This window comes from Pseudopodoces humilis, chromosome 14 (genome assembly GCF_049639895.1).
Source record: "Pseudopodoces humilis isolate 2021_Gansu_Grassland_sample_001 chromosome 14, ASM4963989v1, whole genome shotgun sequence".
NCBI classification, from domain to species: domain Eukaryota; kingdom Metazoa; phylum Chordata; class Aves; order Passeriformes; family Paridae; genus Pseudopodoces; species Pseudopodoces humilis.
Genome location: NC_142213.1, coordinates 15,616,130 through 15,631,205, shown reverse-complemented (window position 1 = coordinate 15,631,205; position 15,076 = coordinate 15,616,130). Strand labels below are relative to the sequence as shown.

At 36.6% G+C, this 15,076-nt stretch overlaps 1 long non-coding RNA gene across 1 annotated transcript in view; it reads left to right on the top strand.

The window, feature by feature from the left end:
- LOC148183166 (uncharacterized) overlaps positions 1 to 15,076 on the top strand; it is a 147,229-nt gene that overhangs the window by 979 nt on the left and 131,174 nt on the right. The window lies entirely within an intron of this gene.

Genomic DNA, 15,076 nt, shown 5'->3' with positions numbered 1-15,076 from the left:
TATTAGAATTCTTAAGGCAGTGTTGTTTTTTTTTTTATAATATCTTGCCTTTTAAAATTTATTTTCCAGTTTCTCAGGGGCAGAAAAGTAGACGTGTATTTCCTTTTGTGTCCTTGCAGAGCTCATGCATTGAATGTGAGCTTTTGTGTGTTTGAATGATGTAGAAAAGCAATATATGGCTTTCTACAGCAATGCACTTGCATTTTGAATGCATAATGGCTATTGTGTAAGAGAACAAAGCTGGGGAAAGTTTTGTGTGTGTTCCTATATTTTTTTCCCCTTGGTTTGTAAATGAAATTGGGGAGTAAAAGAAGTACTCAAAATCCACTCCTGAGCACCGCCCTACCTCCTCAAACACCTGGTGTCTTGTTACCTGCAGCATGAGTGTCTCTGGGAGTTAACCAAGGGGACAGATCTTTCTGACTGTGGGCAAATCAAAGAACTAGCAAAGAAAAGGTTCTCCTTCTCTAGAATGCTATGTGGGGAATTATTCTATGAAAGGAAACCTTAACTATTTAGGGCATGAATGGACTTGCATTTGAATCCTGAATTTCTTAATTTGGCAACATACAGTGTTTTGTCCCTTTCATCCTAAGGCAGATATATATTTTGTGCCAATTTCCCATAAATGTGAGAATGAACTATATTGGCTTCATTTGGTCAATTGATTTCTTTTGACAGAAAAGGGAAATATTAAGGATGCAATGAATAGTCACGTTTGAATCTACCAAACAGATGTTTTCTCCTGGCGGCTTTACTGTCTACAAAGCTAGAGGATTAAAGTAACAAACTGATAAGTCTATAAGCATTCTCAGAATGAGGATTTTTCAATTTATCTTCTTGTCTGCAAGATTTCTGCCTACACCAGCTTGTACTCCAGGATCCCAGCTCATTTCCTGTACTTGGGTCTTGGAGTTGTTTCTGCATTCGACTTTGTTTCCAGGAAAACACAACAAATCTGTGATCATTACAGCATGTCATAGTAATTAATAACCTTTGGTTTCTCTTTGTGGAGCAGAGCTGATTGTTTTAAAGGATATTTTAATCTAAAATCAAGTAGTAGAGAGATAAGGGAGCATTAGTTTGTTTTGTTGTAACAGATGTGTTTCTTGCCAAGACTGACCAAGTGGCTGAAATAGCTTCATTATTTTAGATGGATAGCTAATTACTGTCCTTTTTTTATTATTCCTATTTCTGTCCTTCATGTGGTGGCTGTGAATTAGCTTTGTGCCATTTTCTAAAGTATCAGGCATTTTTATACATTTGGTATATTGAATGGCAAATGCTTGATGTAAAGTCTGCAGTTTTACTCCATAACCAGATTGTAAAATATGAACTGAATTAATCATAACTGCAAAGAGTAATGGCACATTTTCTCTTATTTTATCTTTACTGCCTTTCAGATCATGGTTTAAAACCTTCTACATCTGGTGCACAGAATGAGGCAGCAGCTTTGGTAGTGGATAGCAAGAGGCAAAGGTCAAACCAGAGGCTGCACAAATATTGTGCACTGGATTTATTGTTTTAATTAAGAGTGTGGCAGTTCATCATAAACTGTTTATGGTGTTTTTGCACAGTGCAGCATTTTGAAATCAACTGTTTTAATGAAAACATAATGTCATATCTGTCAAAGTTCTAAATATTTTGAAAGTGAAATATGAAAACAAGAACTTTAATTCTGGGTTTACTGGGATTAGCTCTTGGAATTGTTTTAAAATCCCTTATGTGTCATATCACAGGTAGCATAGTTCTGTGTTAGAAAGGAAATGGAAAATACTGTGTAGAGCTTATTTAATTGTGAAAAACCATGCTGAGGGTTAATGTATTGAAAGACAAAGCTGCTAGGATTTGCATTGGAATGCCAGAATTAAGACAAAAACAGAAATAAGGCATTTCCTTTTCCATAAGCAGTATGTTAATGCCGTATTCTGATTATGTGTTAAAAAAGCAACCAAAGAAGACCCAAAAAATAAATGTAAGAAAGAAATATGCTTGGGTCATATGATGCTGTGATGTATTATCATCAGGGTCTTTGTAACTAATTGTTTACAAGTCCTAGTGTCTTTCTGTGGAATTTTAAGGCTGAACATTTTGCAGTCTAACAAATTTCTGCTGCTGTTCTGTATTCATGTAGATATGTAAGGCAATTTTTGTTACATTTTTTGTGTAGCCTGATAAAATATTTGTATAATCTGAAAATTATATTTTTGTAGTACTCTCCTTGGAAAATAGAAATTAAGTCTGTCATTAGATGCTAGGCCACAGTAGTTGACTGAGCAGGGTAATGTATGTTACATTTTGTGCTATACTTGGTCAAGTTTCATATATATCGTATTCCACGTTATTTTATTAAATTTAATATCTGCACTTCCTATTACCAGACATGCCTCTCATTCAAAGCACAGAGGCACAGTTCTCTAATCAGAAGTGACAAGCTATATACTTTCTTTCAGCCATTATTCGGTAGCCTAGAGCAAGGAGCTATGTTTCCTTGAAAATGTTTTGAATTGGGTTATTTTTATTGAAGTATTAAAGTAATTCTTCAGATTTTAGGCTATTATTTAAGTACTTTTGGGAGAATGCAATAACCTCTGGATTCTGTAGCCTTTGTTATGTTAACAGCTGTAGCTGCTAAATGCATCTTTTTAATGCTTGTTATGTAAGTGTCTGGAAAAATCATCGGACTGATAGAAACTAACAATATTTAGGAAATAAACAAGATTAGTTGACTAAATTAGTTTACTTTTGAAGTATAATATCAAAGTGACTTGCTATTTAAATATACCAATAGGTTCTGGCCACCATACCTTCACCAAGAAATGTTGCAACATAAAGTTCATTTTTGGCAGATTTATTCTGAGAGTATGAAAATTATACTTTCCTATGTGAAGGCAGTATGTTGCTTTTGATGATGTTGGTTAAAGCCCTGTGCAGAAATTCCTAATGTTTAGGTTTGGTGAATATCTTTGTTGAAAGGACTTCTGGAATCTTTGCAGGTTTTGTGTGTCCTTAACAGACAGAAAGCAGAGTGAAAGTCAGAGCAGGTGGGGTTGATTTGGTACTGCAGGAGGAAGGAACAGCCTTTGTACCTCTTCTGAAATGGGATGTATCAAAGAGAGAACCAAGGGAAAAGAGCTTTATTGGGGGTAGAGGAGTGCAGATGTTTTCTGGAAGGTGATCTTAGTGCTTCAAGCAGCACTCACATGTGGTGGGTGCGTATTCATGGGAGGACGTGTGAAGCTCCAGAGGAACTGGGAATATTGATTGGAATTGGGTGAACAACGTGAGGAGATCCACAGTGTTGGTAGTGGATTTCCCTGACATCAAAAGAAAATTACAGCCTTTGACAAATGCAGACAGAGAGCCTTGTGGAACTTGTGGTGGTGTAGGTGTATGCATGAGACAAAGATAATGTTGAGAAGATAACTTGGATCTTGAATGAAGATCTTGATCTTTTTTGATGGGCACAATTCAAAATATTTTCCCAGAAACCATTTCATAAAAAAAAAAATAAAAATCTGCCACTTGTAGGCATTATTCACCTTATTCCTATATATATATATACATACACAATGGGCTTATTCCTGCTGTATTGCTTTTGTGGTTTTGTTTTTTTTTAGAGTATGTTTTAAGTTCTGAGAGCTTTCTTTTGTTAATATGCTGAATTGATAGTGCTTGTTGTGCTATTAAACATCAACTTTGTTTATCAGCGTGCTGTACAGTTTTGGTCTGTTTAAATTTGTAGTGGGACTTAATCACAATTTTTGACCAGGACTATCCTAGATCTAACCACAACTTAATGTATATATATTATCAATTCAAAGCATTGTGTTATTTCTAATTCAGCTGAATGAAAATGTAGGAGATCCACAAGCAGTGTAGATTATGCTATGCATGGAAAAAGAGAAACAAAGTACTCATGAGCATGTTAAAGGGAAAACAGGAAACTTGCAGACAATGTGAGGAATACTGTAGTGGTTTAGATTTGCTAATTTTGTTTTCCCAGCCAATGCAACAAATAAATGTCGTGGTTTTACACCTATGCTGAAAACAGGATTAAGCTCCATTATATTACCAGATACGTAGTTTTGATTAAGTAATTACATGCACATTTTATTATTTGATTTGCAAATGCAAACTGTATCACAGTCACAAAAGTCAGGGACTTTTCTGTAGAAAATATGGCCCTGAATAGACTTTCAGAATAACAGTTCTTACACTTTAGTGGAATTAGAATTAAAAATCAATGATATAATTAATTTTTGAAATTAATTTATCACTAGTTGAAATACAAAAATGAGTAATATTAACGTAATATTAAAATAAATGAAATAGGTAAGAACTGATGTGAACCAGTAGAGGAAAAAGCCATCAGAGATGACCGAAACATGTCAGAAATTAAAATATTGTTTCTAATAATAACCAGCACTGCACACAGAGAATGAAAACATCAACAGAGTAATGACATTACATGCCTTAAATATTTCATAAGACGCTTAGCAATACTTGGAAAAGATACAGAGTGGCAGTAGAGGGCTTCAGTAGAAATGTAGATATACAGGAAATTCTGACCTGGGAGAAGATGAGAGGGAAGTATTTCTTCCTGGCCCTGTTTTCATCTTACCTGAGGCTTGGACACAGGATACAAAGTTAAATCACCCTGTGAGTTCAGCTTTACCTGGCCCATCTTTTAGGGCTGGAACTGGGATATGGCCATGGGATATGACTGTACCAGCAGCTGGAGAATGCTTCTGGGTGCCCTCGTTTGCTTTGTCTGACTGTGGCTGCACTTTGCTCGGACCTCGTGGAGCCAAGGGCTGTGTTTAGCATTCAGTGGCTGATTTAAACTGGTTTTCTTCACTGCTTGGAGTGATTCAGCCAGCTGGATGTGATCTGGGAATTGCTTGGTGAAGTGTTGTGGCACATGTAAGTTGGGATAGGTAGAAGAGGAGATTCCTTTTGGCCTTAAAAACCTATGGATCTTCTTCAGATGTGTGGTCTGTAGGGCCACTAATGAATGCCAGAATTCACTTGCTTCTCTGTTAAATGACATGATACAGAGTTCACTTAAAGATGTAAAAAAATTAATTAATATATACAACCTGACCATGTTTTTATTTCAGAACCTTTATTTTGAAATCACAGGTGTATAAAATTTGGGAATATGTCAGTTACTTGCTAGGGCAACACAGGAATAGTGCAGTATTTCAGTGATATTTTGTGAACATTAGGAACACTTTATATTTCTACTTGTAACTCCCAAATTAAAAAAAAAACCCAACATCCAAAGCACATATTTCTGCAGATAAAATAACTGCTGTCCCTAATATGCATTGGGGAGAATAAAGAAAAAAAAATCATCATATTCCCTTTATAACTCCTAATCCTGCTTTCTGAGATGCACAAGTTTTTATAACCTGCTCATCCCTGATAGTTTTGCTTGTAGGAAAAAACCTGTTAATGTTAATCTGGATGTAAAGGTAGAAATGACAAGAGGATATGTAAATGGAATCAAATGGAATGGAGTTTTCACAAGAGACACTTGTCCCCTGGGACAAGTATTTATCCCCAAATGGGACAGGTAAATAGTATTTGGGTATCTTATGTGAAAACGTTACTGGAAAAACATGTGAATGGAAGAAACAGTGAAAAAAAATTGCATGGGAAATAGACCTCAAACTTTTTCCCTTTATTTTTCTTAAATGACTATCTGTTTATTATTGAGTGGTATTGAATAGTGACTATTAATTTTTTTTTAAGTAGTGCTGTCATGTGGCAATTTAAATGCTGCATTTTTACCAGGTGTATAATTAGCACTCTTAATGAAAAGCCATAGCTTGATAGGGCAATTTCTATAGTCTTAAAGAAAAAAACTACCCACATATTTATTGTAATAATCTACAGCAAGATAAAATGAATAGAAATATCTGAAAATATATAAAGATATATATTTTTACATTGGACTTTAGTGCTATATACAAAATATATTGGGAATGTGTTTCACAATATTTCAAACATTGTTGACCTTTCTTATATAATACCAAGCTCAGGCAAATATATTTGCATAGATTTAGTAATATATTGTAAATAACTACATGGGACAGTGCACATTTTTCCTTAAGATGCAGCATTATAAGCAAGACATTAAATTATGCCTATCAGACAAAGCAGCAGAATCTCAACATTTTTTTTATAGCACATTCTATTGGGAAGACATCTCTGCTTCTAAAAAGCACATGCATTAACTGCCTGATTCATGTGGTGACATGTGGCATATCCAAATGTGTTATGGATCTCCCAGGAATAAAAACAACATAGCAAAATCATCACCTTGGGATGTTCATTGAGTGAATATTTTACAGACATACTCCTTTTATATTTATATAATAATTTAGTGTTATGACAATTTTTTTAGCAGTGTTGGCAGTTTTTCTTTTTTATAATGGTATTATATTTGTGAGCCTATTAAGTGCACATGGGCTAAACTAGAGAAAAAAGTATTTTTCATAATTCCTTAGGGTGCTTGTAGCACAAGAACCATATTGGTATAGAAAAATGTTAATAAAAGGTCAAGCAGAACTTTCCAATGTTTATCATGATAGCAATAGCAATTTGGGGCTTTTTTGAATTGTATATTGAAGAAGCAGATTTATGGAGTGTACAGAGAGGAAGCTGTACCTGCTATACTTGGTACTTGAAGTCCTTATTAAGAGGCACATCTACCTTCTAAAAATTATAAAAGTAAATATTTTCTACCATTTTTCCTTTTAAATATCTGTAAATTGGTGTGAAATTGTACAAAAGGAGCTGTAGCAGTTGTTTTTTGGCTGTTTCTGTGTTACAGCTCTGAGCTCTGGAGTTGAGAACAGTGCTCACGTTGTGCAGTCACTTTTGCTGCTCCAGAGCTGGCATCCAAAATGGGAACAATGCTTTTGGCAGAGTGTATCCAAGTACAAGAGATAAGAAATGCTGGCCTCTATTTAGGAATTTGTTTGTCTGTCCTGGTGCCCCTAAGATTTGCACTGGAGCAAGGACCTTGCCAGGCTGTTGTCCATCAACTCAGGTCTACTGCAGCCATGCAAGAGTCTGAGCTCAAATTCCGATTTAATGATTCTTTTGCAGCATTTCTTCTTGCAGAGATGCAGTGATTTGTTTAGTTATAGAACAGGTATGACTCTTTAGAGTGTGTAGTTTATATAATGCCTGTTCATATTTATCCAACAAAGCTGAAATAGTAAATGGTGCTTGATTTGACTGCCTGTGAAGAGGATGAAAGGTGGCTGATCCAAATTTCATTGGTATTTTGTCTGGTGTTTTTTCAAACTGAAATGGGTCTGCTCTTGCACCCTTGAAGTCTATGGGATTGTGTTTATTTTTTTATTAAGGATATTTAAATACAAGCTGTGATGAGATTAACTCTGGCATGAATGTATACACATGCCCTTACACTCTTGCTGTGAGATTGCAGCCCATCAGTTATTACCAGTGAAAGAAGAGTAAGTAAATTTGTGTACTGCTGCTTCATGCATTAATTTCCTTGAGTGTCTGTGTCCCAAAACAAATAAAGTGATTTCTTTAATTGTTTTCCTGCAGACAGGAGGGGGCTGTAACCTTCTATTGTCACACCTGGTGACTGGATTAGGATTAACTGCAACAGTTCCAAAATCCTGACCAGCTCAGATTTGGGTGATCCACAAATCAGTGTGAGCATCTTCAAGCCCAATATTGTGACAATACTAACTTTCAGATAACTTTCAGTTTCTCCTTCAACAGATAAAATTTTACTATGTGTATGTACAGGTCTATATACAGGGCATAAATGTTATTAAATATTGTGAACTAGATACTTCTCTACCTGTTTTATATAATGCAAAATGTTCCTCAATCTCTTTGTAAATCTTTCTCTGATAGTTTGGTATGCTTTAATTATATGCAAGTTACAACAATGTTAAACTGCAGATTAAAATACTGACTTTAGACAAATATTGCATCTCCTGAAAACAGGAATGTGTTTTCTGTGCAAAAGTATAGATAAAGGCTATTTTCTTGAAATTGATCCAAGCTGGCTCCACAGGAGCAGAAGCATGAGCATCCAAAGTAGCTGTAACAGCAGGAAATTCACTTTTCATTGCCATTTTGCTGTATCCCTTGTGAAAAGGGTTGAAAATAGTGCAGGGAAACTACAGGAAATCTATATCAAATTTTCTTAGAGGTCCATCTTATTGTTTAGCAATTTTCCATTGTATCATATTAGTCTTATATTTAGTATTTCTTTTTGGCAGAGTCAGTGATTTTTTTTATGATATCAAAATGATATTAAGAATTAATAAAGTGTTAATGAAGAGCAAATGATGTTGGTAAAATAAGGTATATAAAATAAATAAACAGTATCAGGTTTGCCAGTACAAACTGATCTGTAATATGCTGCTTAATATTTGGTGCCATGTTATTCATGGTTTCCATTTTTATCATATGGTCCAGAAAAAAAGGTATATGTCCATACAGCATTAAAAGAAAAAAAATAAATCTTTCTTTCAAACAATTCCTTTTTTTGAGTATAGCAAGGCTTCCCTGGGAGCTTTTCTGGGCAATTGTGATGCTTTTCACACGTATAGAATCCTTTTGTAGGTAGCCCTGAAATAGCTGGGGAGTTGGTGAACTAAACTATGTGAAACCCACACGGTGGGAAGATGAAACATCCTGAACAGGGGTAGGATAATAAAGCATTTTGATTACTTTGATCTGGGGGAATAGGAACTTCTGTAACTTCAGATGTCTTAGAGGAATGTGGACTGAGATTCTGAGTGCCTACAGAATAAATATCTTTGAAATTGTCAGTTCACTGTCTAATTCTGAAATGTTTGAGTTTGACACTGCAGTTTGGAGTTTCACTCTAAGTGTTGTCTCTCAGCTACCAGAGATGTATCCTGGTGGGATACACCAGGAATGTTGAGGCATGGCCTGAAGCCTAAATTAATAAACTCCTTCAGGATTATTAGGCTGGACCTTGTGCTAACAGTGCCAGCTTGGGCAGCTGGGCCAGGAGGGAGGGAGCAGCAAAGGATGGGAGACAAGGAGACAGCACCAGGCAGTGGCAGGAGGCAGTGAGGAGGGAAAGAGGTGGGTCATGAGGAGGAGAAGGGAGTGCAGGTGCTGAAGCACATTCCAAAACCAAAACTCGTGACCAAGGAGCAGCTTCACTCAATATAACACGCAACATGAGACCTGCCACGTGTTACTTCTTAGCTAAAATAGGTAATTTTTAGGTAGTTTTTCTAAAATTAAACTCTTGGGCTTTTACATCTAGCATTTGTCTCTGCTTTAACCATTGTTGCATGTAAGCCCTGTTAAATTTTTCATTGCTAGCTCTGGAAACAGGACAGAAATGAACCAGTCCAAAGGAGTCTGTGCACTGTAGCTCAACTCTTGACCAGGCTTTGAGGATGGTCCAAAATGTCCCATTTCTACACATTTCTGCAAGGACTGCTGGTAATTGTTTCCCTTCTCTGCAGTCTGTCTCCCAGCACAAATCCAACCAGCCTGTTTGGAAGGAAGCTGGGAGAAAGGCCAGAGCAGAGTCTTGGCCTCCAGTGGATTGTCTGTGTCAGAACAGATCTCTCACAGTAGTGTAAAGTTTTTTTTGTCTCTACTTAGTCCCTTCTTGATGAAGTGAGCAAGAGTTCTGACAGCTTCTCTGAAGATATTTTCTTTGTTCATTAAACCGAGGAGGAGTAGTAATTTGGACACAGGCAGTCAGTCCTGTAATAGGAACTGAGGTTTTTGTGGCACAACTTACTTAAGGTGTTGTCATTCACTTTTCATGGAATATCACCCTTAGTTGAAGACCTTTTCCACTTTTCAAGATCTGGGTACTCCTTCTACCTTTTTCTGTTTTAATTTTGAGTGTGTAAAATTGCTTCCATCTTTTATTGGCTACTGTGCCAGAAATGTCCAATATAGTCTGTGAGCTTGAGGTTTAAAAAGAAGTAGGCTTGGGAACTTTGAAATACACATGATCTGGTTTTTTTAAGACATAGTTTCCAAATTTTGAGCAAGTCCTAGAGATGGTGCCATGAGCTGTCCAAACAGTTAAAAATGTCCAATGCTATATCAGTGGCACTATGTGTTTGTGTTCCATTTATGCTCCTGTAAATATCTAGGATGATCTTCCTGTATTGTTTTGGAGACACAGGGAAGTTGCTCTTGCTGACTTGGGAGCAGTTACTCAAAGCTGAAGTGTTTGTGTCATCCATATGAACTAAAAATTAGTACATTGTCTTGATATTCACAGAGAGCTGTAAATGGGCTCTTATTAAGAACTCATTAAGAAATGAGAATTAGAAATCTGTGACCTGTTCAATTACTTGGAGGTACCTCATTGCCACTTTTGCCTTTGACCACTTCTAGGGTGTATGTTTTGTTTGGACACGAATGACAATTTTAAGGTGTTTTATTAAAAAAGAAAATGGAAGGGTGAAACATCTAACCATTCTACGAGACACGTTCAGATTTCTGAAATTCTGCTCATTTTTGGTTTTCACCCAACACAGTTTTTAATTTAATACAGCGTTTTCCCCTTAACAAACACAGTAGTAATGGGTAACTTTATATAAAATAATCCTGTTCCTGGAGTTTCACACTAATAACTACATTACTGTAAAATTAATACTATTAGATTTATAACATGAACTTAATTGTCCAAAAGATGATATTGACCTTCATTTGAATAGAGACTTTAGCTCTTTGTTTACCAAATCCTTTTTGATATGATGTAAAAATGTGTTTTGTTTTTTTTTTTAATGCCACTTTTGTTAATATAGTTAACAACACTATTGAGCAATTAGTTATAGGAATAGAAATTTTCACCAGGTGTCTAAAACCTTGCTAAGGTAAACATTGCCAAAACCTTGCTAAAATAAAGTACCAAAGCCTTTTCTGTTTATATGGGAGTACTGGACAAGGATTGTATAGAGTTATTCAATACATTTATTTTCATATTACATATTCAATACATTTATTAGTTTTAAGGATGTTACTTTGGAGACATTTGGGTTTGTGGAATAGCACTTGTAGCTGTGGCTGAAGACAACTTCAGGAGAGCAGGCGGTGCTGCCTGTAGCTGGGAGAAGAGCCCTTTCAGAGTGCTCAGGTGCACAGGAGCCCGTTTTTAGCTGCCTTTCCCGGCCTTGTCCATTGGCATTTCCCATCAGTGTTTCCTGGTGTTGCCCATTGGCATTGCTTGCTGGCGTCTCCCGGTGAGGCCTGCTGGTGTTTCCTGGTGCGGCCTGTTGGCGTTTCCCGGCGTTGTCTGTCAGCATTTCCCAGTGGGGCCTGCTGGCGTTTCTCAGCGCTGCCTGTTGGTGTTTCCCAGTGTTGCCATTGGCATTGCCCATCAGTGTTTTCCAGCATTTCCTATCGCTGCCCATTGATGTTTCCCAGCATTGCCCGTTGATGTTTCCTGGTGTTTCCCAGCGTTTCCTGTCGGTGTTTCCTGGCGTTGCCCATTGGCATTTCCCGTCAGCGTTTGTTTCCCATTGGTGTTTCCCATCCTGTTGGTGTTTCCTGTTGGCCTTTCCCGTCCCATCGGTGTCTGTTTCCCTTCCCGTCGGCGTTTGTTTCCCGTCGGCGTTTGTTTCCCGTCAGCATTTGTTTCCCGTCCCGTTGGTGTTTGTTTGTTTCCCGTCCCGTTGGTGTTTGTTTGTTTCCCGTCCCGTTGGTGTTTGTTTGTTTCCCGTCCCGTTGGTGTTTGTTTGTTTCCCGTCCCGTTGGTGTTTGTTTGTTTCCCGTCCCGTTGGTGTTTGTTTGTTTCCCGTCCCGTTGGTGTTTGTTTGTTTCCCGTCCCGTTGGTGTTTGTTTGTTTCCCGTCCCGTTGGTGTTTGTTTGTTTCCCGTCCCGTTGGTGTTTGTTTGTTTCCCGTCCCGTTGGTGTTTGTTTGTTTCCCGTCCCGTCGCCGTTTGTTTCCCGTTGCTGCAGTACCGTTCGCGGCCGGGCGGTGGCAGCAGAGCCCCGCGCAGCCCCGCGCGCGTGCCCGGCCGCGGGAGCGCGCGCAGCCGCCGCGCTGCGCTCGCCGCCCTCAGTATCCAGTGGCATGGGAGGGAAATGAAAACAATTGTTCATGTGGGAAATTTATGTGCTTCATCTGGCTGTATGATTTCCACAGTTGTACCAGGGCCACTTAGGGACTTGGTATTGCGTTTTACATCTTTAGGCTACAACAAAGTAGCTTTTCCATCTGCTGTGAAGCCTCTAATAATGCCTGTCTCGCTGTGTTTTTGTAGCGCAGTGTTTCATTTGAATAGCAGACTTCTTCAGCTCTTTGTTTAACAAATGCCTTTCATCTGACGTAAAACTCCACTTTTTGTTTTAAGGATATTTTCCTTTAATCCTTAGTGAACAGAGGATTCCGATTTCTTTTCTCCTCTTCCTTGCTGGGTACAAATCCATTTAAGTACCTGAAGTAGTTGTATCCAGTTGGGTTGTAGGTGGAAATGTTTCCTGGATATTATGCAAAGGGTCTCTGAATTTATTCCGTGATAGGTCCGACACTCTCTTCATCCCGCTCTCTTCCATGCTTTATTTATTCACGTAGTCCCATTAAAATCAATAGGATTATTTGTGTAAGTAAGAAAAGTGGGAGTAAGGTTTTAGTTCCAGTGATTTTTTTTTTCCTCACTGTGACTTAGTTGTTTTCATTGTGTGTCAACTTTTGTAATGATTAAGCCTATAATATGTTCTGATTTTAACTCTACTTTTCTGAATTTTGTTAGCTTAAAATCTTTACATGTCAGTACACTTGTGTAAATCTGCCTACAAATAAATTCTTCTTTCAGCACTGTTTTACAGGATCTTAGCACTGGCAGTTTTATGACACTGCATTATAATGTTCAATACCTTAGCATTTATTTCAGTTAAAATTTCTAGAAAGGTAAATTATTTGCTTCATCTTTGCAGATTAGAGTGGGGATATACACACACACACCAGATTCTGATCATTAAATGAGAAGTTTCTCTTCTTAGCAAATTCTGGTGGTTTACTGATAATTTTTAGATGATGTTTAAACAAAATGCAAGTGATTTGTTTACAGAACTAAACCAGGTGAATAGGTGGGACAAATATTAGTGTTAGAGTGTTTGGAATTTGCATGTCATAAAACTCAGAAATGCATGACTCCTCTTAATAGTAAACGACAATTCTTTACAAATACTGGTATTTGTAGCAATATTGTCAGTAGATAATTTTCAGAGATACTATAGCTATGTGTATAGTAACTTTAGTAATAAACATTAAGAAGTACTCTGATCTCTGATGGATTTTATTTTTCCACTGTACTGATTGCACTTGTGATGCTTTACAGATTGGAAACTGAGCCAGAGTGGAGTTCACAAGAAACTTTACCTTGTTTTTTGGTATATATTTCACAGGCAGATTTGATTTCTCTATTTATCTGTATTAGAATATGTAAGCAAAAAAAAAAAAAAAGTGTACAAAATCCTGTTGCATAAAAATGCACAATATCTCCTGTTTTTGATGCCCAACACAAGCAGCTTGGTGTTTCAGAACCTATATTTAATTTTTGTATCTGTCCTTTTGTTTCTGTAGAAGGGATGTGTTTGAAATGCCTGTACTGTAGTTCTTTGCCTAATCTGAGAGAATACTTCTTAGATAAAAAGCAAAGTTTTAAAGTTACTGAAAAGAAGCATCAGTATCCTTCTGAAGCAGCTGGGTCCTTGCTCAGCTAATTGGAATTTACCCTTTTTCCCCAGCAGTCTTGCAATTGAATTATTCAAAATTGCATTTTTTTATTGCACGGTACCAAATTCCGAAGTGAGAAAACACTAAGATAATGAACAAACACTTTTGACAAATCATAACCAGTTCTGTATAAGAGAAACAATAGTAAGGTTAGTAAATATGAGAGAATGTGTTGTACTAGGACTGGACAGAAGATGGTTTGATACTAAAATGTGACTTGCTTTTGAGCAGGTAAATATTGATGGTGGGAGACAGATATCTGTGGCTTGCGCCAAAAATCATAAGAGGCTGAAATGCTTCTCTGGTTTTTGTTGCTGTTTTCAGCGAACACTAAATGATAAAAGACGTAAAGAATGTGAAATATTTTACTAATTTTATTTGCATTTAACTTTTAAAAAATCTTATTGCTTGAAACTGAAGTTAACTTTTTAAATTATTTATGTTAGCAATAATGCATGTTTCTGTTATTGAACTATATCTCTATGGTTCATCTAGTGAACAAAATCCTCCCTCAGCTAATTATAACTTACAGTATTTTCCCAGCAGTCTTACAATCAAATTATTCAAAATTGCATTTCTTTATTGCATATTGCTAAAACCCAAGACAAGCAGACATCAAGATAATAAACAATTATTTATTGCAAATTATTACCTAATATATAAGATTAACAGCTTGTAACTATTAAGATTAATACATGTGGTAAACTGTATTTATTATACTTATTTTGTAGCAAATATCTTTGTATAAAACATATGTTTATGTATTGCAATTAATGAGAAAAAGTGTAAGATTAACAATTTAAGCTGTGTTTTGTTCTTAGATTTATGCAAACTGTAAAATTTATTTATTGCACTTATTAAAAGTATTTAATGATGGACTTCTCAAGCTATATTTTTAATGTGCAAATATAAACTAAAGGAGTGTTAAATTACAAAATGGAAAATTATAACTGAAGTAAAAGTATCTAACTATTTTCTGCTATAAATCTACTTTAAAATGATCATCATTGGAGTTACAGATTCCTTAAATTGTGGCCTTTATAGTACATAATGAGTTGCAATGAGTTTTTGTTTTTAAAGGCTTTTTTCATCATTAGAGCTAAACTCAACATCTTGCTCTTAAAGATAAATGTAACTCATAGTATAAACACTGGAATCATATCTTTTTATGATGAGAAGTTAAAATAACATTTCTGAGAGGAGAGAGGGCGAGCAAAAGCAGACAACTTGTGATGTGCTGCAAGGAAGAAACTGAATTTAAAAGGGAGGCTCCGGCTTTGTCTTTGGAGAGGAGCTGCTGCTGCTCCCAGGCTGCACAGGTGG